Raw genomic sequence first — 26,746 nt, forward strand, 5'->3', positions numbered from 1 at the left:
ATTCACCCTCGGCAGCAGCAGCAGCAGCAGGTACTTGAGAAGTTGATGCTGCACTGATTGAATAATTCAGGCGGAAAGACGCTCGAAAATTGCACAGTAATTTAATAAAGGCCTGTACTTAATAGTTATAGCTAGGCGCTGCCGAAGGTAGAAGTTAACAAGCGAAAGTCGCCGCGCCGCCACCGTCACGGTTGTAATCGGAGGGGATATTTTGCGGGTTGAATTATCGTTATTATTCTCGTGGCATAAATCTAAAAATATGGTGCTGCAGAAAGGCTAATGTGTCGCGGTCTGATGAGGTAATGTTGGCTCTGGGATCGTGAAGCTTGGGGAGACTTTTGGTTTTTAAGTAATTTGTATGATAAATTATCCAAAGTTCTCGCCAAAATTAATTTTTATCAAAATTTGTTTCTAAGAATTAACCCAAGATCAGGGCCGTAGCCAGGATTTTTGTTCGGGGGGGGCTTGGGTGCAGAAATTCAAGGAGTATAAAAATCAGCAAATCATTTATACCATCACTTGGTTTGTGGTATAATTATTGAGATGAATTGTAAAATTGTAATGTAATGTATGCAAAAAAGTTTTCGAAGATTTTCATATTAAGTTTTCAATGTCTTTATTGAAGAAACTCCTTCGTCATTTTTTTTCTCTTTATTTTAACAGCTAGTTTGTATTAAAGGAGTAGAGAAAGTGTTTTTTTTTACATTTTCATGAATTGTTTAATTGTAATCCAATTTCGTGATAAACGTCGCTAAATTTAAAATATACTTAACTTGAATCAAATTTTTGAAAGCAAAAATTTTTTTTAAAAGAAATATCGATTTATCTAACCATAAGTATTATGTTTTCTGTATTTTATACTGAGAGAAATTTTAAACCGTCTGGATTTACATTTTCAGCTGTGTGATAATTGTGATGGTTTATCTAACATTTTTCATTTTTTCTAGCACAACATAAAACTCATAACTGGAGTATTTGTTTTTCTTAAAATTTTATAAACAAACTTAAACAATGTTTTATTTTAATTGTTCCATGCTATTGAAGCCATTTCATATTTTGCGAAGCTCCTGGTGCTCTCAAAAATAAATAATTTTAATTAAATACAAAAAAATATAATCGATGAAATTTCAGCTTCTGAAGTGTCTCCAAGGTAATTGGACGACCCTATAGGCCTATAATAAATATCTGTTAATAAATAGATTTGAAAATAAAATCAGTGCCTGTGTTTAATTTTAGTGCGTTAAAAAATTTAGATAAAATATATTAAATTAATTTTTAACGCCAAAATATTAACTGGAAGAGTTGTTAATAATGCATATGTAACCATTTTTAAATGCATATGTAACCGTTAAAATTTTCCTCGATTGCATCAAACATTAAAACGATTCATGTTTAACTTTAATATTCCGACTAAACGCCATTTTCAAATTCATTACTCATTGTATTCTGAAAATTGGTCAAAAATTTGAGCGAAAATAAAATTTTAAAACATGACAAAAAAAATTAATCAGATCTTAATTCTAAAGATAATTTTTTAATAAAATTTCAATCTATCGTTGCAGTGCTGCTTATCCTCGAAATTTATAAAAAAAAAATAAAAATAATATTTTCTGATCGAATAAACGGTTAAATTTAAACCAAAGAGTATCAAAAAGACATTATTAAAGATATCCAGAGTCAAAATATTTAAAAGTCTATGAATTCATAGAAATCATACATTTTTTATCGATAAAAAAAATAAATCCACAGTAAGCTTTAAAGTGCATATTTCGTTAAAACACAACAATTAACATTATCCAATTTATTGAAAATAGTGTACAAGTATTTCAATGAAAATGATATAACAGCAACATCAAGCAAAACTTGTATTGTTCTTATCGTGTAAAGACTCAGAACCATTTGAGATTGATCTATTAGTTCCTGAGACACATCTTCTTGAAATAAAATAAAATGTACGATAAAAATTGTAAATGCGAACACGATTAACAAATTAATTCAATTCAATTCAATTAGTGTTTATTAGTAAATAATCAATTTACAATTTTGTGTTTCTTATAACCTAATAGAGTTTTGGAGTTCCTTTCAACTATGGTTTACACTATAATTCATTTAGATGTAATTGGATATTCTAACAATGGATTTGGCAAGAGAAGGAAAAATTAAAAAAAAAACCTTCGAGATTTGCTAAGGAAAAGGATAGAAATAGAAAAGCTTAAAACTAGATCACAGTTTGTGTTGTCTTTTGACGTCGAAAAACTTCGCTGCACAAGACAGCTTATCCGTTGTAGATGTACTTCATCATCAGCTCACTGAGAGCTTGGAATTGTTCTGCCTTGTTTCGGCAGGCACGAAAGCGCGTGAGCATCTCACCAGCAAGGGCGAAAAACTCAGGAAGCGTGAAGAGATCATCTCCGGTAACGTCTGCTTGTCCCGGGGGAGTACCGACGCCAGAAGCGGCTACTCTAGCGTACGAACCTCCCCAACCGGGAGGGAACGCTGGTTTGGTTGATGGAACCGCTCCGCCGCCAGCTGCTGCAGCGTTCGAGCTCGAAGTCTTCGGAGGCTGGCGGGACGCTGGCGCTTTCTTCTTCTTGTCCTGCTCCTCGAGGTACTTTTTCCGCGCGGCACAGCCACGGAAATTCGCCGTGTGGTTTCCACCACAGTTCGCGCACTTGACGCGCGCTTTGTGCTGCTGGGCGTTTTCCCCCAGCTGGTCTTTCCGCGGAAGATTGCACCTTTCGGTGAAGTGGGTCTCACCGCACTTTACGCACCGGGGCGGAAGGTTACAGTTTCTTGAACCGTGTCCGAATTTTTGACAGCGGTGGCATTGCGCTGCGTCGGTCGGATTCTTCGTGTAGAATCGCCACGTCACGAAGAAGCCGTCCAGTGCTTTGATCCGCCGAAGGTCCTGTATTTTGACGGACCCACGATCGAAGTACAGGAGGTACAATGTGTACGTACCTGTGACCGTTGTCGATTTCGAGAGCACCTTAACCTCTCGAGGCTTAACCTTGATGCCCGACAGGTGTTCTTCCAGGTCGGAGATCGGGCGGTCCGGATATCCCTGAAGGACGATCTTCACTGGGACCTTCTCTGCAGGATCAAATGTGAAGAATTTGAAGTTTCGCAACTTCAACTTCTTCACCACCAGGTCGAAATTCTGTTTATTGTGCGTAATAACTTGCACTGAAGTTTTACTAATTTTCAGACAATATTGGAGTCCCTCAAGCAACTCGTCAATATCGTCTGCCAACGTTTCCAAAACGAAAATTGAGGTGGTCGTCGTTCCTTCGGAGAGTTACACTTTTTCTGCTTCTTGCTTGCGCGCAAGTTCATCATCGTCATCGTCGTCGCCAGTACTGCTGCTGTCACTGGCGGTGTTGTTTTCTTCTCCACTCAGCATCTCAAATTCGTTGCTGGTGGGAACGTTGGAAGTGGTTGTTGTCGTAGTGCTGGTGGACTGCTGCTGCTGCTGCTGCTGGCCGGAAGTGCTTCCGGATGCCCGGGTCGATTGTCTCGTCCGTACTGGGGACTCACGTGGACGGTATGACACGTGTAAAAACGATGGATCGGTGACGTCACTGGGCACGCTCCCGTGCGCGATGGCGGTCGATGCGGCGTTGGTGTGTTTACCTTTCTGCACTCTGCCGGTAGATGAGCTTCGCGGGTTTTTCGAGGCCGCACTCGAACTGCCACGGCCACGGCCGGCCCTTGGCATGCTGGAGCAGCAAACTCGCGGATAATCACGGTAAATTACGGCGAAAAAATCGAAAAGTTTGAAGAGCTCCGAACACTTGACTGTTGCTGGCTGGTGTTGCCAGTCCCGATGTTAACAAATTAAAATCTTCAATTCACTTATTTATTTATTTTGAAATAACTGTCAAAACTATATTATTTTTGAAATAAGTTTTGATAACCAATATGATTTTACAAGATAAAGGGGAAAAATAATGTAAATTGGCTGTGGTGGTTCTAGAAAAGACACTCTGAATATTTCTAAGCAAAACAAAAAAACACACAAATTAAATCCTTTTTTTCTATTTCTGGGATCTAATCATGTTGAATAATTTAGGATTGTAACCATTTATTAAAATCGATGTTTGTTCAAGCAATATCTTGACTCTGGGAACAAAATCCTGCACATTATATGGTTTAGAAATTTTATATTTACGAAACCTTGCTAAATTAAAAATAAAGAAAACTTTATGTAAGAATTCATAAATCGATTAGTTTTATCCTGTAAATCTAATCTTAGTCTGCACTAGAATTCAAACATACCAATTTTCGAAGCATCAACAAATTGAGATTATGAAAACATAATTTATTGAAATGATTGAAAATTATTTTTTGAATATCTTTATTTAAAAATGATAAAAAATGTTGTTTTTATAATTTAAGGATTTTTTAGTTGTAATTATTTTATATTATTTTATGTTTTTTTTGAATTTCTGATTTTTTTGAAATTATCATGTGTAATTTTTATCTTAAATTTTTGTTTTAAAAGTAAAGAATACTTTATGTAAGAATTCTTAAATCAATTACATTTTTCCTGTAAATCAAATCTTAGTCTGAATTTTGCTACAAGAACTATATTTTACATTCAAACGAAAATTTTAAAAAATGTCCTGTAGTACGGAGACTCTTAAAACTCCATACAAAAAAATCTCAAGAAACGGTCAAGAAAAGGTTTACGAAAAGACTTCTCTTAAGCGGTACGCAGCTGAAAAGGAACAGAAACAAAAAGCGTCGTTTGATATTTCTTCGGGTGCAATATGTGTTGATGAGATTTTGATTTGTTTTTTTGGATGCGACTGAAAATAACGTTTGAAAATAATGTATTCGCTTAAATAATATTGAAGAATTGCCTCATGAAGCTGACTATCAAAACGCTGAATCTTAAAATGCTGAAATAAGGGAAAAGCCATTACAATAATCACATAATTTTCTGGTAAAAATAAATAAATTTAGGAATACTAGAATTCAAACATAAAAATATTGAAAGCATCCAAAAATTAAGATTGAAAAAACATAATTTATTGGATTTTGAATAACTTAATTTAAAAATGATATTTTTTTTAGTTTAGGATTTCTTAAGTATAAATTATTTTATTAATTTTTCAGTTTTAGATTTTTTAATTTTTGGAATTTCAGATTTTTTGATATTATTCTGTTGAATTGTTATCTTAAATTTTTTATGTTTTTATTATTTTTATTTTTGATTTCTGGCATTTCTTTGTCTTATACCAAAAAAATTTAAATCAAAAATTATGAAAATTTACAAATTTGAAAGTCTGACCAAAGTCGAGAGGGTTAAAAATCAAAACTACAAGCTATGGTTTTATTATTTTAAAAGTGTTTCAAAACACATTTTAAATCAGTACAGTTGTTTTGCATCATTAGTTTTCAAAATATCTAGCTGATGGCGAAATGCTTTTTTCGTGAAAAAAAACTTTCCGCGGTTCCGCGACATGTTACAAAAATTCTAAATATTTTTAAACGAGCCCAAACATGTCGTATATGATTATCAAAGCAGGAAAAACATTTCAAATTTGTTTTCCGAACCGACCTGGTCGCTGGTCCTAAAAAGACTTAATCGAAATAAGTTATTTCCATTAAAATTGTGAAGCTATTTTTTTTAATATTGTATTTGCTCTCTGTTTTTTGGTCTATTTTGAAAAGGTGGCAACATAAGCTTTGGAAAATATTTACAATTGATATTCAGAAAAAAGAAATTATAAAAAAAATAATAAAGAAATTTTAAAATTTTCAAAATGCAAATTCTAATCTGTAAAATCCAAAAAATAGAAATTAAATAGTTTAAAAATGAATTATTGATCAGAAATTATACAATTTGAAAATGATTTTAATTAATTTAATTTCAGAGTTTTCGAATCCAAGCTTAAATTTTTTTAACGTTTTGAATATTTTTATCATTTTATTTCTTCCTTTAAAAATCGTAAGCTCATGCACAAAGTGAAAATTAGTTGATAATAAGGATTCACTTAGTTGATCATCCGATTTTTGATATATTAAATGGAAATTGGAGATTGGCCACGGTGGAAACTAAAAAATGTGACCAAAAGAAAGCATTTTGGACGAGTGGTTTCGGAAAAAAGGTTTACGAAAAAGTAATAAAAAAATACACACAGATATTTCTCAAGCATTTTTCTCTAAGGTCTCAGATATGTAACTAACCATATTCTTAAAACCAAAACGATAAAATTAGAATTGTATTTCTGATAATAGTCGAAATTCACTAAAATGTTTTTCATATTAAATGCTTTCGTTTTTTGAAAACAAAATCTAAATATTTTTGAGAAATTATGATAAATTTTGAAAAATGTAGAAAAAAAAACATTTGTTAACAGTTTAAAGGTTTTAATGCAAATAAAGGAGGGCTATTAATTTTACAGTCCAAATTCGACTAGCCGAAGCCTCGATTATCCAAAGTTTCGATTATCCGAAGTTCGAAGGACTTCGGATAACCGAATCAGGAACAAATGAAATCGGCATGTTTTATTTGCTTGTTTTTAACATAAAATTCGGCATCTGTTTTTTTAATGGTCCAATACACCAAATTTTCAGTTTTTGCTTTTTGGGTGTTTTTTAATATCCTTGACGGTTTCAAAAGCACCCAAAAAGCAAAAACTGGAAATTTGGTTTATTAGACCTTTAAAAAAACACCAGAAATATCTCTTGACCTCCATTTTGGCCGCCACATTGAATCCAAAAATTCTAAATTATGTTATGGTTCTTCAGGGGTCATACTTAAGTTCTACAATCAAAAATAAGACAACAAGATCTCAGGATTTTTGCTGTCCCTTTTCAGACTGTAGTCCCGCCCCAGATGACGGTAATTATTTCTATGTAGCCCCTTAGAGCAGTCCGCTCGGAAATTGCTATGTTCGAAGGTTAATAACTTTTTAGCAAAAAAACCAAAAAAATAAGGTGTCTTCGGGAAAGTTTTCCAAATTTAAAGAAGATATTAGTTCTGAAAATTGGTAAGAACTGGATAGTTATTGCACCTTCCATTGGTCAAAAACTGAAACAGTTGCTTTTCTCCATACAATTTGACGATTTTGCCCAAACTTGGTGGTCAGTGGTCAGCAAAAGGTCAAATTTTGGAACTTAGGCTAGTGATGCGTAAATCTTTGATTTCAGGGGATAGCCCCAAGTAATCCCAGATTTGGACCATCCTATCCAATGTAATGCTAAAACTACAAGATAAATGAGATTGCAGCTCAATTTTTAAATATTGGATCCATAATCTACAAAAACTGAGCCCGGCAATGGACAGGCAAATTACTTAGTTTGATCAATCAATTCTTGATTCTCTATCTTGCAAATTAGTTCTGGGAAGAGAACACACAATCATTGATTTGAGATTTTTTTAGGTAGTTCAATTTAAAAAAAATTGGAAAAAATTTCGGGGGGGGCTGCAGCCCGGAAGCCCCCCCCCTGGCTACGGGCCTGCCCAAGATGCAAGCAAACTACATTGCGACATTAATTCCGGGCACGTTCTACATGAATCATGCCTCCAATCCACCAAACTCAAGTTCCAACGCTGGTTCTAGTTTCACCAAATCGTGCCCAAACCCCCCGCAATGCGATCAGCTGTTCTGCGATGTTGCAACGACATTTTTGCTGGTTAATCAAAGCCTGGACCACTTTACTACGGAGTTCAGTCAGGCAGCACGCCCCCCCCCCCTGCCTTGCTGTGTGAACCAGTTTTTGGGCTAATGGGCCACGCGGGATTTGCTAAATCGAAAAACGAGTTGTGTGTGTGCTGGTGGAGCGGTAAGGTACGTGAAGTGCAATTACAAGTGGCGGTCCAATTTCTACTCGAAACTTGGAGAGATTTTTTTTGCTGCTGCTGCTCTATTTTTCCATTTTTATGGTAGAAACCGGCTAGACTAAACGGTAAACGGCGACTTTGGCTGCTGCAGCAGTGTCACACGGTAGTCAACTAGGAGAGGTGTGTGATTCGAAAATTGCCTCACCGAGAGGCAGAGGAAATTGGCTCCACTTAGGCCAATTTTAAGGGTACACTTGAGCGGGTTCCACCGAACCCCCGAGGTGTTTGAGCGGTGGAATGAACTGACACTGATTGGAGTGCACGCAAAGAAATTCCGTTGAACGTTGAATGCTCATCCCGGTTAACCCATTAAATGTTCAAGTTATTGAACATCGAATGTTCAAAGCATAACTAAAATCACGCACACTACGACAATACGATTCATCCGATTTGGTTTTTGTTTTGGTATGCGTGCTATCTGCGGCCAACGTACCGTCTATCGAAGAATTTCTTCTTCGCCCTTTTTAAAATAGCCCACTCTTCTTCGTGAGCAATAGAGAATTTGCAGCAAAGCTAAAAGACGCGTGTCGCCACCTATGTACAAATAGCGTAAACCTATGATTTTTAGAAAAAATGTGTTTTTTCCTTCCTAATCAACATTTTTATAAAACTTATGCCGGATTCGGATGAGAAAAATTATTTCCAACAATTTGGTGTATAACTTTCCAATATTTGTTTGATTTTTCTATGAGAAAACTGTAGATTTAGAAAAAGATAGTAATTTGGACTATTTGGCAAGAAAGTCTGTCAAAAATCAATACAAATTGTTGAATATACGTTAACACATCTGTTATCAACTATATAACTGTTTATTTCATTGATATATACGGGAAACTCATTTTTCGTGTTCCAAAATATGTTTTTAAAGAAAAAGGTCACAAATTTTGCGCGCCCAAAAGTTGATGTTCATTATTTTAAAGCAAAAAATTTTTCTCGTCTTTTGCAACCAGTTTCATGAAGATTGATGCAGGGAATCATGAGAAATAAGCGATTTTGTTCTTTAATCGACAGAAAGGCATACGACTTTAGGCAAGTAACCTCATTTTGGCGCCACCTACATTTGAAACGCAGTCGCGCTGCAAAACCTCAATTCCGTGCTCGCCGCGCGATCGTGTGTGCCTAAAATTGGTTCCAGCAGGTGGACAAAAGTGTTCTCCGATCCGCATCAGGCAGAAGTGAACACACGGTATGTTAGGTACACTAGAAAAACGCGTTGTTTACTGTAAATTTGGTTCCCCATAGTTCACCATCGAAAAGTGCCCCGCAAGCAGAAATAATGGGAACCAAGGAGGTCACATTCCGGGTAACCCAGCTGGAGCTGAGCTGCGATACGTGAGAAACGGACTCCTCTGCCACGGAACCACTTTGGGTGTCGGACGCAGTAAGCTGGCTGCAGTTTCGCGTCCACTCGCGGGACATGACCCGCGAGGCAGCCTACTGCGATGAACAGCTGGTGCGGGAAGTTTGCGTTGCGCAGCTCGTGGGTGAGCACGGTGCTCGGAAGGTTTGGATGGCGACAAATCGGAGAAAATCATCCAAAACGACGCAGGTTTCAGTCACTTCATTCGAAACCCCAACAACAAACTGGCCAGCCGACAGATCGACGGTCTTAAAGGACTCATCGACGCCCTGCTGCCCGGGAACCGGCCTAAATCGGTCGACCGCGACTTTGTCCAGAAAAAAGCTGTGGCGCTTCTGGAAGTTAGATCACAAATCGGCGTCCGCGGTTGGAGCTACCCACGACCAAGCTGGCCCCGGAATACTCCGCTCAATTCGTGGACTTCAATACGCTCGAACTGTTCCTCTCGTCCGGAAACGTCGTGAATGGCTGTCGTTTCTTACAGCACTCTAGCAGTGGCCGGAGTGAGGAAATGTAGGACAACTCCGTTCCGACGCTGGACAGCAGCAAGATGCCGGTCGTGCCGAGTTTGTCCAGATCGAAACCCACGGCGGCGAGGACATCGACTCGAACCTGGACGACACTTTTCAGATCGTGCTGAAGAAGATTCTCAAAAAGGACCCCACTACGAAGACGAAAGTCCTGCAGGAATTCACCGAGCTTATCGGCAAGTACGAGCTGTAAGTAAGTAAGTTGAAGAAGAACAATAATTGAAAGAAAACTATTTCAATCTTTTCTCCCATTCAGATCCAATACCTCGAAATAGTGCAAAATCAAGTACCAGCGCGTGCTGATCGCCAGCCTGCGCGGGTACGCCTTTACCTGAGCAAGGTCCCCGCGGAACAGCTGCACAGATCGGTCGAAAAACGGGGCCCTGCTGGACAATGTAAAAAATGGACCTACCACAAGCCCAAGTTCGAGGTCGTGTAGGCGTTTCACGCCGTTTCTGGTGGAGAAGCATCGGGCGCAGATTCAAACGGTGAAGGACGACTGACGGCGGAAAAAATTATCGAATTTTGGGAACGAATGCTGGAAGACCATCTGATCAATGTTATTCAGAGGTGAATAAAAACGGAAACCTCCTCGGGACGGTAAATTTTCGGGACATTTCAAATCTACTAAGAACTGCTAACTAAGTTTTGGAATCGTCTTTTAGAATTCATCGAGCAAAGCACTTCCGTTGCCTCAGACGTCCAACAATTCACGACCACCCACGTGGAGCTGATCTAGAGCCTTAAACGCACCTCGCCCTAACGCGTTTAGTTCACGGCGTCTCGGCCGAGCAACACGACAAGCCCGACGCCAATTCGTACCACGCGCTGCCGAAGATCAGCTCCTCACGCTTGTCTAAAAATCGTACGTCGATCGCATCACCCTCACCCGTGACCAGGCGTACGTTCTGAGAAACTAGAGAACTTCGTCCGGCAGTTCCAGTGCTTCGAACTGTTCCCATTCCTGGCTGAACCAGGCCAACCATTGGTGCTCTGCGGCAACATCTACACTTGAATCGTGCTGGACTCGATCCGTGACCTGGAGAAATTGGAGCCGGAACAAAGGTTTAGAAGTCTACATTGGGATTATTCGTCACATGTCCAACAATCTGTTCTTATTTACAGCCCGAGGAAGCCGTCATGCCGAGCCTTCCTGGCGTCTCGTCTCGTTAGTCTGGATAGCTGTCCGTGGCGACACTTCCTAAAACCTTCGTGCTAATTTACCTTGCTTGCCCCAGCGCGGTTCTTCCGGCCGATCGATGTCGATCTGGTGCTGGTCGAGCATGAGCAAGCGAAAGCTCGGATGGAAACCGCGGGTTGGAGTCGAACACAAGGCAGCATTTTTGTCCTTATTTCAACTATGCAACTAGAAAGTGGTTTTCCGATGACTGGAGTAACGAAGATTTATAGTTAAACTTTTGTTGTTAAAACTGAATTAAACATTATTGAACGTCTTATTGCTCATTTCCTTTTGTAGGGAATATTAATCAAAACATATATTTTTATTGCTTTAACATGAAAATTAAACTAAATTAATGTTAACAGTTTGATTTAGTTCAATTTTGAAGTTGAAGCAATAAAAATGTATGTTTTGATTGATATTCTCTCAAACAGTTTAATTTTTACGTAAAATACTCATTGAACAGAGCCATCTAGCGACAAAAACTTTGAACAGAGTCATCTAGTGGCGAAAAGCGGTGCTGCCTAGCAGCGGCAATGCACGGTGGCGCCGCCAGCGTTGAATAGAGAAAGCAGCAAAAAGCTGCGCGTGGCGACACGCACACTATCAAACGAACTGTCAAATTTGATTCAAAGCAAGATGAACATCGGATGGTCAAAGCGCTTTGAGCATCGAATGTGCATGATCGTTTATGACCATTCGATGCTCAAAATTTCGATACCGATGTTCAAAGAATTCGCATTGGTTGTTTTGCGTGTGGGTTGTATGGTTTCGTTTGGAATTGGTCAGGATGCATGTTTTTGTATTTTCGACTTTGGGATTAGGTTTTTTTTAAATTGCATAAAATATATTCAAAAAACATTGGATTCTTCGTACATAACTGTATCAAATATTTGTAATTTCGTTTCGATATTCTATTTCAATATCAAGTCAAAAGCAATCAATTTTTGTTCATAATAGAGTTTCAAGGACTATCTCAGTTGTGTGTTACACTGATCCGTAACTTGAAATGAAAAGCAAAGGAAATTAAAGAAGTTCCAAGTAACATAAAAAAACACATTTTGATCAACCCTGATTCGCAATCCGTTCAAGACCGGTAACGATCCACCGGCACTGACAGCTGTCCAACATATCCAGGGATCTATTTTCCTCCTCTAGGCTAACTGGACGTGATCTGTCCTGCCAGGCTGCGTACCATAGCTGCCCGTTGGACATCTCTCCTGACACCTGGTATTGCTACCGTTTGGAGTGTACGGGTAACGATTTGATAGATTTGGTCCGTTAGGATCTCAACGTCATTCCGTTGGGTTTTTTGGCTGGACAACCGATCTGAAGTGGCACGACTTTTGCGAAACTGGAGTGAATTAATTAGCAATTATGCACGCCCGCCGACCTGGAAATTTGGGACAACCATGAAGGGGCAAGCCAGCTGGTGCAGCTGAATAATATGTTAAATGTTTTTTTGATATTTAGAATAGAAAGCAAGTTGGTAGAATTGAAGGACTTTCATAAGCTTCAAATATGGGAATTGATGACCACATTCAAAATGTCTAGGCTAGTTAAAAATCAATAGAAATAAATCGTAAAAATAAAATACGTAAAAATCGTAAAAACAATTGTATACACATTTTTTTTTAATTCTTGTTTATGGATATGTGTTTGAAGACAAACGATGCTATTTTTTGCACTGTGGCACAGTTGCTCAAAACTTGTTTGATAGTGTTGCCAACTTTTCTAAAAAAAATATGTACTGTTAAAAATAATGTCGAATTAGTTGTAAAATTAATAACAAGTAAAATATTTTCAGACATAGTCAAGCTTGGTCATAACTTCTACAGGTAAAAATAAAGTCACTCATGTAATAACAACAAAAAACAATATTTAGTGGCTATAACTTGAAAACCGTGCAAGATATCGTTATTTTTGTAATTTTCAGATTGCAAATTTCATTTTACATCTTAGCAATTCTCTATAAAATGGACCGATTTCGTCTAACTTTTTGGAGATCTTTCCCATGACAATAGAAACTATTTTGTGTCATTGGTTCATTCATTAAAGTATAATTTTGATAAATTTTGTTTCTTCGGCAAAGTTGTAGGTATTGTTGAGGTCTATGTCTGCCTGTGTGGATCAATTGGACCGCGCACTGGACTCACAATCCAGAGGTCGCCGGTTCGAATCCCGAGGCGGACGCAAAAAATTCTAAGTGTTAAAATAGGTGTTCGGTGCCCTCTCCCCGTGCCATACCTTCACACTTAGGAGACCCGGGAGGCGGAGTCTTGTCGCAAAAAGAATGATACACGCCTGTGGATCCGTTGACGAAACCGCAAGGTTTAAGAGGGTCACATTATAAGGTGTTACGTCGATTCCGTTTTTCCGTTGAGGTCTATTAAAAAAATTAATTAACTTTTTCACAAAAGCTAATTTACCAACATCCCTTTTTTATTTTCGAGCAATCAAAGGTCCAATATTCAATGTCTATTACACAATTTTATAGCAATTTTTCTGAGCTTTAAAAAAATACTTTCAGGGTCACTATTTTAAAAATCAAAAAATCGAAAAACTGTTAATATTTTGCTGTAACCAAATTTTCGGTGGCTATAATATTATAATATAATATCTCGAAAACGGAGCCCTTTATCAAAAAATTTGTCAAGTACTTTTCGATTGCAAATACAAATTTACATTTAAAAAAAATTATGTGTGAAATTTGGATATTTTCCATAAATCACTATTTTTCAAAAATGCATAACTCAGCGGCAGAATTTTGGACCATACTTCTCTATGGCTCAAAATTTGCGGGTTTTTGTCCCCAAAACATACCAAAATATCTTAAAAAACAAAAAAAATATAATTAAAAAATAGGCATTTTTTCTTGTACTTATTTATTTTCTGAATAGTCCTCAACAATACCTACACTGCAAAAAATCCGATGATAAAATCGCATACAAAAGCATGCACATCACCTTCGTCAAAATAAACACTTAATATTACACACTGCATACATGTACAATTTTTGCAAACACAAAAATATAGGCTTTTTCGCAGTTTTTGGAAACATTGATTTTTTTTTGCAAGATTGGCATCACTGTCAATGAATTGTCATCAATTTGTGCTCAAAAGATGGCATTTTTAGCCTTTAAAATATATTTTTTTAATATTTTTATAGGATTCAGTTTTTTTGTAGATTTGTATAGACGAGTATTTGAAATTTGATGCACGTCGCTTTTTACGTTCCGAGAAACACGCGTTTTGATGTTTGACCTTGAATAAACAAGAACAAGGGCACGCAATGTAAACAATAACAAGCACGTTTTGTTTGGCTGACCGTCCCGAAGTTTGGATGTATTCTGTTGCTGGAGTCCCGAATTATAATTTCAAATGTTTACGGTAGTCGGGCTTCTACGTGTGTCAAACGCGTTCTGACCTGAAATCCCTTTAGCCAGTTGTCGCACTTACAGTTTTTTTTTGTGGTTTTAATGAATTATTGTTTGTTTATAGTAACGGTAATGGTTTGTTTTTCGATAATGTTTAAAAGCAGACTTTTTCGACAAAGCCTAGATATTGTGAAAAAAAAAACTTGTAAGGACATTTTATAAAAAAATTAAAAATAATTCGTAATTGAAAATTAGGGAATCAACAGTAAACATATTCATTACACACAATTTTATTTATTCAGCTTAATTTCCAGTTTGGTGAACAATTCTAATTCGCTTACGTATGATTAATACACTTTCAAAGTTTGAACGTTTGCTAGCAAATTTCAACCAAACGTAATGAGAGCAAATTTCCAAAACAAACGCACCCCAGCTGATTGCAAATCCAACCACCAACAATTTCCAAAGTGAAAACAGCTGTTCAAATTCAACTACCTGTAGTCGGTTCGCCGGTGTGGGTAGCCAGAGGCTACTGCTCGTCTCAAGCCAGAAATTTAGAAAACCAGCTTCTTGAAGTCTAGAATAAACCAACTCGAACCTTTTGGCGAATGGTTGCAGCCTGGAGTGTGTAAAGGCCTCAGTTATGAAGGGTATTTTTTCTGGTAGTATATAATATTTGAGTGCTCTTGACGTTGGGTGTAAGTTGCTTTTGGATTGAACACAATATTCGGCAAAAACGCAGGAGGTAAAAAGAACGTCGTTTGCTTCCATGATGATCACTGCCTCCTTAAGAAGATGTAGATTGTTTTTTATTTTGGGATACAAATCAATAGCTTGTTTTTGGAAGAACACAGATTGAGCATAAATTGTTACACCAGTGCTGATCAGGTCGTCGATTGACTGCAAATGAGATTCATATTGATGCTGAAACATGAGTTGAAACAATTTAGCAAGGTAGGATTCACTCAACAAAAATAGAATCAATGTAAATGAAAATATTGTAATCCGTTCAACCCGACTCATTGCATAGCCTGAAGTCAGTGATCCGTAAAATACTTGCCCTAGAATTCCTCGTGGAAAGTTTATCGGTAATAGGTAACTTACAATTGAAATAACTAATAAACTAAAAGCAATAGTAAAAAGCAACGCATGTGAAAATGGTCTTAGCAAGTGATTGAATATAGATCCAATCAACTTTTCAGGAATCATCACGCACAATCCGGGCTGAGAAAAGGTGTTCATCACGTCAGCATACCTTCTTATATATGTGAACAAATTAATAACACTCGCTGTGCCGTAGACCAAAGCATTTATCAACAGTTGAACTTCATACGATTTTTGCATTGCCAAACTGTATCTACCAGTTGCGTTGATTTTTATAATAAAGGTATTAAACACATGTATATTTGGCCCTAATATTACCGTTTGTGATATTAAATGAAGAAACGGTTCATTATTGAACAAATATACATTGAACGGATGGCCGTGAACATTCGATAGAAAGTCAGAAGTTAAAGCTGACTTTGCCGTATTAATATCTCCAAGTATTATCAATCGATTTGTAAAATACTGGAATTGAACAACTAAAGGAGCTTGAGTACCATTTCGCACTGAAACAAGGATTGAATTTGTTATTCCTAATGATTTTACAAGCATGCAGTAAAAATTCAAATCAGGTTCGGATAACTTTTTCACTTCATCCAAAGCAACGAAAACAAACTTTCCGTATCGGTTCCAACGAAGTGCTTCAAGAAAGCTCTGCATCACCTCGTTGTAGTTTTCTGTGCCGTAAACGGGATCTAGAGAAATCAGATAGAATTCACATTGTCTTGGTGCATTTTTCAAACGTCCCGGCTGATTGACAGCAATTTTTTCCGGTAATTTTGGAATAAAGTCATCCAGTAAATCCTGCCACGACCACAAAGCACTTCCGTTGAGGATGCAAATGTCAACAGTTTGAACAGTATTGAAGAAAATGTGCTCCACTATGTTTGCCAACTGTGTTCCTGCTGATTTTGAGAAAATTGGTTTTAGGCCGAAAATTGCAAGCAGACCAACTACACGGAGAAGATTCATATTGTTCGCTGGAATGTCACAAACTGATAGGTTTACAATAAAACAGGCCACCGGATACCGGGTAGAATATGATACGACTCCCTAGAGGAGTAATTAAGTTTTCAATACAGAATATGTAATTATAAATAGCTATTCGTAGTATTTTTATTCTTTGTATAACTTTGTTATGTTTGTTGTAAAATCAATTAGAGTAGATGAAATATTAATTATAAAAGAAATTTGAGCAATTATCTACGAAATCGACCGATTTCGAACATTTTTATTTTTTGTATTTTTTTTTATTTGGCTCAAACTTTGTGATAGGTCCTTATGATCAAAGAAGCTATTTAATGTCATTGGTTCACCCATACAAGTCTCCGTACAATTTTGACAGCTGTTCATACAAAAGTGGTACGTAAATATTCAAACAGCTGTAACTTTCCCGCCCGTGTGGATCAATCGGACCGCGCAGTGGACTCACAATCCAGAGGTCGCCGGTTCGAATCCCGCGGCGGGCGCTCCGTGCCATACTTTTATACACTTAGGAGCCCAGGGCGGCGAAGTCCTTGTAGATAAAAGGAAGACACTAGTGGTTGGTACTAGCAATGGTGGCCGACAGCTATAAAGTCAACTTCGTAACTTTTGAGCGAATTTTCTGATAAATTTGGTGTCTTCGGCAAAGTTGTAGGTATTATTGAGGACTATTGAGAAAAAATAGGTACACGGAAAAATAAAATTGGCAAATTCTTAAATAATTTTTTTTTTTTCACAAAAACTCAATTGTTGATTATCGAGATTTTTTGATATGTTTTAGGGGACAAAAACCCGTAACTTTTGAGCCATAGAGAAGTATGGTCAAAAAATCTGCCGCCGGGTTATGAATTTTTGAAAAAATAGTGATTTTAAGAAAAAATCGAAATTTCATGCAAAAAAAATTAACATAATTTTTGTTATGTAAAATTGAATTTGCAATCGAAAAGTATTTTACAGAATTTTTGATAAATGGCTCCGTTTTCAAGAAATCGTCGCTTGTGTGCTATCAGCAGACGTGTCACAAGATAGCACACAAGCGACGATATAGCCACCGAAAGTTTGATTTTGCGAAATTTTTGCAGCTTTTCGATTTTTAAAAATAGTGACCATAAGGCGTCATCCATAAAGTATGTCATGCTCTAGGGGGGGAGGGGGGGTCTGAGCAAGTGTGGCATTGCGTGTTATAAGTATAGGAAAAGCGTGACAAAGGGGGGAGGGGGGTAAATTTTGGCTGATTTTAGCGTGACGTACTTTATGGATGACAGTGTGGCAGTGCGTGGCCGAATGGTTACGCTGTCCGCTTTGTAAGCGGATGATTCTGGGTTCGATTCCCATCTGCTCCAACCTTCCATCGGATGAGGAAGTAAAATGTCGGTCCCGGCCTTGGTTGTTAGGCCGTTAAGTCATTCCAGGTGCAGGAGTCGTCTCCATGCCATAAGTACAAACAACACACCAAACCAAGCCTACTCCGGTGGAATCGCTGGCGGCGGTTGGACCTGCAATCCAAAGGTCGTCAGTTCAAACACTGGGGTGGAAGGTTCCTTGGAGTAGAAAGAGGTTTGGGTGCTCTCCCCATTCAAGCCTTCGGACTCCTAGGTTCGAGCAGAAACTTGCAATAGAGACCACAAAAGACCCGGGGGTCGTTAATGTGGATGGTTTGATTTTGATTTGACTTTATGGATGAAGCCTAAGTGACCATTTCTGAAAATATGTTCTTTTGAAAAGTTCAGAAAATTTGCTATAAAATTGTCCAAGAGACATTGAAGATTGGGCCTCTGGTTACTGAGATAAGGCGATAAATTGAAGTTTTCCAAATCTCACCTAAAAAACCCACAATTTTCTAATGTTGATATCTCACACGGCGTGTTTTCTGGGCAACCTTAAGGAGAAAAAATAGTCATCGCTACTTTCAAAAGTATCTTATAGGAAATTTTCTCAGCTTTCCAATGCTTCTAAGAGCGAAATGTTTCATCGGGAAATTTCTGAGATATCTATATTTTAAGTTTTTTGGTTTTAAATTTCTTTATTATTTATTGGAAGCTTTTAAATAACAGTTCAGAAAACTTATCAAATGATGTGTTTCATGTGTCATTTATTCATCAAAATGTGCAAAATAAGACAAGAAACAACTTTGTAGAAGGTTGCAAATCGCTAAACATTTTGAAAATTTAGTTTTAACCGAAGTTTTGAATATGTGGGATTTATTCAGAAATTAAAATCATAAAACCGCATTAAAACATTATTTTTACAAGAACAAATAGATTATTACATAATTGTTGTGTACAAATAACACCGGTCTACTCTGATTCAGCTTGGAATTAGCTGATACAACCGAAATTTTTCCAGGTTTGAGATTGATAGGGTATACAAGATTTTTATAAATAAATAACATAATTATTTAATCAAACATTAACCAGTTGCATGAATACAAAACATGTTTAATACTCGAAATTGAACTGCAAACTACTGTTGCAAGCTTTAGGAGAAATACTTTTCATTAGTATGAAATGATTGTTTAAGTTTTTGTTTGAATTAAATGATCAAGGAATTAGCAATATTTTAGAAGTTTATAAGACTCTCATCTTCAATCTAATCTTTTTTAAAAATTGTTTCATTTCTTGATTCTTGTTCAAAATGTTTGGAAAGACTTTTTTTGGTTTTTATTTTGTTAAAATAATAAATAATATTGTTCAAACAAAAAAAAGTTTGTGACGGTGTTTTCAGCATTCTGAATTGGAAGACTCGAGTTTTATTGCTACTTTTAAGTGCATTTTCAACAGTAAACATTTTATAAAATTTTATATTTATTTTATACTCATGAAAATATGAATTGTGAAGCTTGCAACTGCAATATGTAGTACATTTTCGATTTTAAATCATATTTGTATTTATGTTTCTGGTTAATGTTTGCTTAAGAAAATATCAAATTTATTCATTAAAATTCAATAATACCATTAACAATCACAAACCTGCCAAAATTTTGGAAGGGTGCACAGCAACGAAGGAAGTTGTTGTCTTCTTATACCAAAATTGTCAAACTTACGGACCCAATCCTGCAACTACGGGATTGTAAAATTACTGAAACTTTGCTGTAAATTACTTGGTGGACAGTACTTTAGGGGATGAATATAAAAATATTTCGATAGTACCCGTAGTTTTGAAGATACTAAAATTTCTGTAACAAAAATCTGGGTGCAAAAGCTCTGGTTGATGTGCACCGTTAAACAAGCTAAATCAGAGCAGACACGTGACATTTGTACACAAAAAATATATGTAATAATCTTATAAAAATATATTTTTACATTGTTTTATGATTTTAACTTCTGAATAAATTCCATTTATTCAAAAATTTGGTTAAAACTTTATTTTCAACATGTTTAGCGGTTTGCAACCTTCTACAAAGTTGTTTCTTGTCTTATTTTGCACATTTTGATGAGTAAATGACACATGAAACACATCATTTGATAAGTTTTCTGAACTGTTATTTAAAAGTTTCCAATAAATAATAAAGAAATTTAAAACCAAAAAACTTAAAATAGAGATATCTCAGAAATTTCCCGATGAAACATTTCGCTCTTGGAAGCATTGGAAAGCTGAGAAAAATTCCTATAAGACACATTTGAAAGTAGCGATGACTATTTTTTCCTGAAAAGTTTGTTTTAGAAAGCACGCCGTGAGCAACTAACGGTCCGATTTTCCATGTTAAAAAATGAAACATTCGTTAAATTTTCCGATCTTTTCGAAAACAATATTTTCATTTTCTATCAAGACTAACATTTCAAAAGAGCCTAATATTGAATGTTTGGCCCTTTGGAAATGTTTTGAAATGTTAGTCTTTCTGAGATATAGGTAAGAAAAAAAAAAATAAAATTAGGCTTATTTATAAAATTGGAAATCAAAAGTATCACAAAATAATTATACAATATTACAGATTTGGTGTTGTCAACAGAGGTTATTTTTTCCTTAAAAAGGGCTTTTTTCGATCTCTGATCTCAAAACTAGAAAAAGGAAAAGTATCCTTAATGATTTAAAGTTCAACAGCAAACTTAATAAATAGTTTCAAAATAGTTCTCAATCGATTGTACAGCTTTGCTTCCAATAATAAAAAAAATCGTTTTAATTATGAAATTATTTCACAAATTTGCGTTGAATTTCACAGATTTGATTTAAATTTATAACTTTTTTTTACATCGCTGGTTAAATTAAACTGAATGATGAGAATTAATTGCGTTGAATGCATTTCAGTTTCAAATTTTCATGCATTCTTAATGGGGGTTCATTATCAAAATATTTTGGTTAAAAAAACAGGAAATATTGGTGAAGTCAAAAGTTTCTAAAAATGACATAAAATCCTCTAATTAATTCACCTATTTTGATTGTCATGTCGAGAATTCACACCTAACATCCGTAAATCTTGTCATATTATTGGATAGAATTTCTGAAAAACACATGCAAAAGCTGTCCTCATCTCCTTCTCCCGAGGAAAAGATTAATCCTTCTTGAGTCCACATAGCCTCAGCTCAAATCGAACGGCGTAACTCGATGCAACTGAACTTTAGTGACATTTTTCGGCCTGACATTAAGCCAAACATAACGGTGCAAACCCACCAGAATGTCCACACCATTAGTCGGCTCATCATTCACTGCTCTGCCGCAGAAGGAAACTCCGCATTAGAAGTCGTTATCGCCCCTGTCAGAGGAGGTAATCGTTCTGACGACGGAGTGTTTCACAGATTAGTCTTTCTACGCACAATTCGCGCAATCAATTACTGCCGACGACTTCGACAGCCCGGTGACTGCGACGACGATGGACGACGAACCCCTGTTTGCATGGTCGCTGAAAAGTTCATAACGAACGTTGCCATTTGTATATCTGGCAACTGCAGACTTCAAGTCTTGAAGTCGAAATTGCAAAAGATTTCTGTGTGCCTTCTGTGCCCGGTGAGGGCAAACGACAAACGTTGACGGGCCGTGAAGCTACCGTGATCGAGTGGTGGCGTTGGGTTGGCTGGTTTGGGCTCAAACCAGCTCATAATTAGCGATAAATTATGCACAACTAGACGAATCATTAATTTCGTGCGAGTTGTGTGTGTGGTTATTAATTTGCACCGTTTTAATGCCATACGCATGAAGGCGGTTGTCGGCCAACGGTGATGATGTTGATGGTGTGGTGTAAAGTGTAGAGCTGAAGTCGTGGAAAAGATCTGATCATGTCCTTTGCAAATGGTTAATTTTTGTTTATTAATTTTAAGGATTTTGCAATTCGTTGTATTATTGTTCTGTTTAGTTTTGTTTGATAACAATTTGTTATAACATATCTTCTTTTAGTTTGTTGATGGCAAACGTATTTCACCATGTATCTGGATAATCATTTATATTCCAAGTCAATCATTCTAGGAATCCTTTCTATTCTTAAGCTGCACCTAATCGCAGATTATCCGTCTCTAGCCTGAACAAATCGGCTCTTGTCACGAATTTTAAAACAAAATCAACGATTTGTTCTGGCCCACACCTTCAGACAATCTTTCACTTCTTGTTAAATTAGCTCAAAACAGCTATACCATTAATTCTGTTCACGTTTCACCGTTTTACTTGCTATTCTGAAAACCCACCCAAACATCTATCATTTGGCCTATTTAGCAATCATCGTTTGAGCTAAACGATATTTTGTTTTCTGACCAAATTGAAAAAAAAAACTTTTAAAAAACAGTTCAAACCCTGGGTGTGGACCCGCGGTCAACATCCGGTATCGCACCTCCTCGGAGCTTGTCCCCGAGGTGGAAAATTGACCTTCTCCATTCAAATTTCAGCCATCATAGTTTGATGACAACCGTTTTCCGTACCGCTTAGCTTAGCTACTTGTTCTGTGTCCCACGTTCCAGCTCCTTTCATTTCGGACGGATTAGGTCATCGCGCCAGGCCAAACCAATGCTGAGGGAAAGGCACCTGTTTCAAATTTGGCCAGGCTGGCCAGATTTAGATTACTCCGTTCGATTTCCATCTTTAGCTGAGTTATTTATAGGTTGTGGTAATTCGCTCAGTCATGGCAGCAGCAGTCACGGAAGGTCAGGCAATTTTTGCGAAACTCGCGCCATTATTATGCGTTCGGATGACCATTTGGTCTGCATTCGATTCGACGCAGGTCCAAGGCCGGAACCAATTCTTGGCGTGATTCCATTCTTGACAGGTTCAAAACAACTTGACTTGATTCAGACTTGGCGTTCTGCTGTGAATCTAATCTAATAATGAGATTTAAAGGCTCGACAGGTCGAAGCATCGATGAATGGATCAAGTCATTTGTTCGTGCCTCGTTGCCACCTGTTAACCAATTTGGGTTGGCAGTTTTTTGTTGTGCTTTTCTCGAAAGAGATTCAAAGTGACAGGTTTCGCAGTGGGACAGCGAAAAAAAAACATTTGCCAAAGTGGAAATAATTGCGTATTTTTTTGCGAATGACTGCAATTAAAAGCAAACGGATCAATTAATAAGTGTTGTTCATGACTTGACCTGATTAAAAAACAAATTTCAACCATTCTATAAGGTATTCTTATAATTTTTTTAAATACTTTATTAAAAGCAGAGTCTTAAGTTGACAACTTCCTTCATTGACAGGATGTTTTACGTGCACAGTATAAAATAATGTAAATTTTGGAAGGTTGAATATTACCTCTTTTATGATGTAATTTTACCTCAATTTAGACTGAAAAAGTGACATTACACCAGAAAAGTGGTAAAATTACACATTTCCAGAGGTAATAATACACCTTTTTTCTGACATAAAAGATGTACCCCTTCTCAGATGTAATATTACCATGATTTTTTTCTGTGTGTTACGCATCACAGATTTAATCGGATTCACTCACCAGGTTCTGCATCATTAACCCGGTTGATTCAAACACGTGTTCCGCGACGACACCGGTTAATGTCATCATGTGTCGTGTGCCCAAGTTCGGTTCAATGTAGCGTGAAAATGTGTTGCGCTTGTCCAATTGCTTTCGGTGAAGATCCGCACATTGCCCATGAACATCGCCAGTTCAAACAATTAGCCATTGTCTTCACCTTTATACACACATCTGAGGTGAACGCATGACGAGATTATTCGGATTGCGCCGGTCGAAGGCACGTGGCAGTTTAAATATCAAGTGGAAATATTCCTCTTCTAAAACGACGTGCGAACGCGTGTCGATGAGATGCGGCGGGTAGAAGAAGGGAAACGGGCCTCGATGTTTACAAATTCGTAACACGATATTGAAGAGGCGCGAACTAATAGCTGTGAAGATCGGAGCATTGAAAGTTGTTGTGGTACAAATTTTACGGTTGTTTTCACGCGTGTACTTTGTGGGATGAACCACTTGAGCGATCCAAGATCAAGTTTCTGGCTTCAGTCCCCTCCTACACTGCATGATTTGAATGGGATATTTTGTTGATTGTTTTTTATATAGTTACAATCGCATTTGAAAATCTTCACAATATAATGTTTGTTTTGCTAAGTTTGTTTTAAATAAAACAGTTCATACAAGATTGAGGTTAAGAAAAAACCCAGTATGATTCTAATGTCACCCCAGCTTTTAATGACAATGTCATTTTACTGCAAAATGCATTATTCAGCAGTACAATCATTAGTTTTTTTTAATTCTTAGTTTTGAAGAAAATATCATTTTTTATTAGCTGAAAATAAACTTTTTGTTTTACAATGAAAATTCACAGAAACTCAAAATATTTTTGAATTTTAACTCAAACATGTTGAAAATGATAATAAACGCAGGGGAATGCACTTTAAGATGATTCCAGCTGATTGCATTTAAAATTACATTAAAATTTTGAAAAAAAGCGAAAAAATGTATGCATTATTTTTCAAGAATGCTTGAAATTGCCAAAAACATATCAACAATGTGAAATTTGCGTAAAGTTATATTTGATGTTTTAGAATATTCTTTGTAATGTACTCAAATTTTCACAAAATACATTTTTACTTGAATTTGTTATTTTGTATAGATTTTCACTGTATTAGAGTTTTGTTTGTAAAACACTAAATTTTTATTTTCTGGACTAGGAGGGATAAAGTAAAATTGTAAAATGGTATAATTTTCTCATAATACCTTTCTTTTTTTCAAAAATGCCCGAATTTTCATTATTTGCAATACAGTCCAGACTCGACTATCCGAAGGCCTTGGAAATTTCACTCCGGATAATCGAAACTTCGGATAATCGAAACAAAAAAAAACAAATTTTCCACTGTCTTATTTGTGATTGTCGAGCTTAAAACTACGCTAAAGTGATTTCAAATATTTAATTTTAATATGGCGGTGGCGAGATATTGAAAAAAAAAAAAAAATGCAACTCGTTATGTTTACAAACAAACCCCTTATGTTTATATTTTTTTTTGTTATTATCTGCTCTACAACTTTGTAGAAAAAATGACCCTTCTGGGTCAATGTAGATTCGAAAATTACATTAAATTTTCCTTAAAATGACATGTTCCAAAAAATGTTGCAGTCGAGTAACTGGAAATGGAAGAGTTTTTAAAACTTTTTCAGTGTTTTTTTCGATGAAAAATACGTTTTTTCGGAATTTTGAGTACGCCATCAAATCGGGCGTATAATTTTACATAAAAGTCCCTTTGACAGTTTTCAAAAAAAGTGTCCACGTGGTTTATGGATGGTCCCTTATTTACCATTTAACTTTTTAAGCTATATTTAAAGAATGAATTTTCAGTAATAAAGAAATAGTCTAGTGTGACGTCATAGTCTCACGTATCCCCCTCTCCCCCTTGTCACACTTTGTCACACTTGCGACAACTCCCCTTCCCCCTTTAGAGCGTGAAGTACTTTATGGATGACGCCACCAAAGAAAGGTTTAGAGTTTGCTTTTTAAAAAATGTCCCACGCATCACGCATTTCTTAAAATACAAAAAAAAATATTTTTATGATGAATTTCAATAAAAATGTATATAATTTTCGGTAAATCAAAATAAAATATTCTTAAATACACAGCACAAAATTGTGAAAATATTAAATGTGTAGTAATTTTGAATGGTTGAATATTATTTCTTTAGGGGAGAGTGGGCAGACTTGATCCCCGGGGACACTTGATCCCAAGCCTGTATCTCGTCAGCATGTGTGTAAAACAATTAGCTTTGTTCTAGAAAGTTGTGCGAAATTGAGTAAAACTCATTGTAGAAAACAAAGAAAATAATTTAAAAATGTTTAGATTGAGTTACGCACATTTTTCTAAAAAGTGCTGTAAAAAACTTCCAAGAGATCTTTTTTCTTTGTTTTGATAAGTATAGAAAACACTAAAAAATTATTCAAAAAAATATGTTTTATACATTAATTGTTTGATAAACATATCAACTCAAAAACCCTCACGCATTTGACGTTAAATTTATCGTCATACTATTTTTACAATCAATTGTTTAAAAAAGTGCGTTTTGGGAGACTTGATCCCTGCATTTTTACAGTCACTGGAATCAGCCTCAAGATTAAATAATTGGGCTGGGTTTTCGTACATAGTTTCTTTTAGTATAGTTGTACATAACTTACTGCAGTTTGAACCCTTTTTCAAAAGTTTTGTAAACAAAAATTACCAGCTTTTGTAAACATGCCCAATTTTTGTCTGAAAAAGAAAATTTTAAGTTTTTAAATATTTTGCATGCTAAACTTGTTATATTTTGAACACGAACGTACATGTTTAAAGTGAAATTGCTGTAGCGAAACATAGTTGAATGTTTAAGCTTTCAATTCATGCAAAAAGTTCATAGTTTTGTGAGAAGTTGACAGAGTTATGTGCGATACAAAAAAAGGGGATCAAGTATCCCTACTCTCCCCTAATGATGTAATTTTACCTCAATTTAGACTGAAAAACTGTCATTAAACCAGAAGAGTGGTAAAATTACATATTTTTAGATGTTAAATTTACACATTTTTCGGTCATAAAAGATGTACCCCTTCCCATATGTAATATTACCTTTTTTTTACTGCGTATTGGGAAATAAACAACATGATTTTACAACGCTCGGTTTTTTTTACATTTGTTGAATCGTCATTAAACTAACCTGAAAAAAAGAAAAGAATGAATATATTATTAAAACAAAATTGTAACATAGTGAAGTACACAGAAAATAAAATCATGGTAATCGAAGGTTATTTTGTAACTTTTATCCTTCCCCTGCTCAATTTTTCTCCCGTGTACTAGTAAACTCTAACACCGATTGAATTAGTCAACTGTTGAAAGGTACCCCATATCTCAGCTTAGGGTAATTACTGCACTGATGTTTTTGCCAAAACAATCCAATAAATGAAATGAAATGAAAATCATGGTAATATTACATCTAGGAAGGGGTTCATCTTTATTGTCAG

General features: G+C 36.2%; 1 protein-coding gene across 1 annotated transcript in view; it reads right to left on the reverse strand.

Annotated features, from left to right (window-relative positions):
* Positions 1-26,746, reverse strand: part of LOC6033208 (angiopoietin-2) — a 240,194-nt gene that overhangs the window by 107,318 nt on the left and 106,130 nt on the right. The gene's annotated exons all lie outside the window — the stretch shown is intronic.

The sequence above is a fragment of the Culex quinquefasciatus genome, chromosome 2 (assembly GCF_015732765.1).
Source record: "Culex quinquefasciatus strain JHB chromosome 2, VPISU_Cqui_1.0_pri_paternal, whole genome shotgun sequence".
Lineage (NCBI taxonomy): Eukaryota > Metazoa > Arthropoda > Insecta > Diptera > Culicidae > Culex > Culex quinquefasciatus.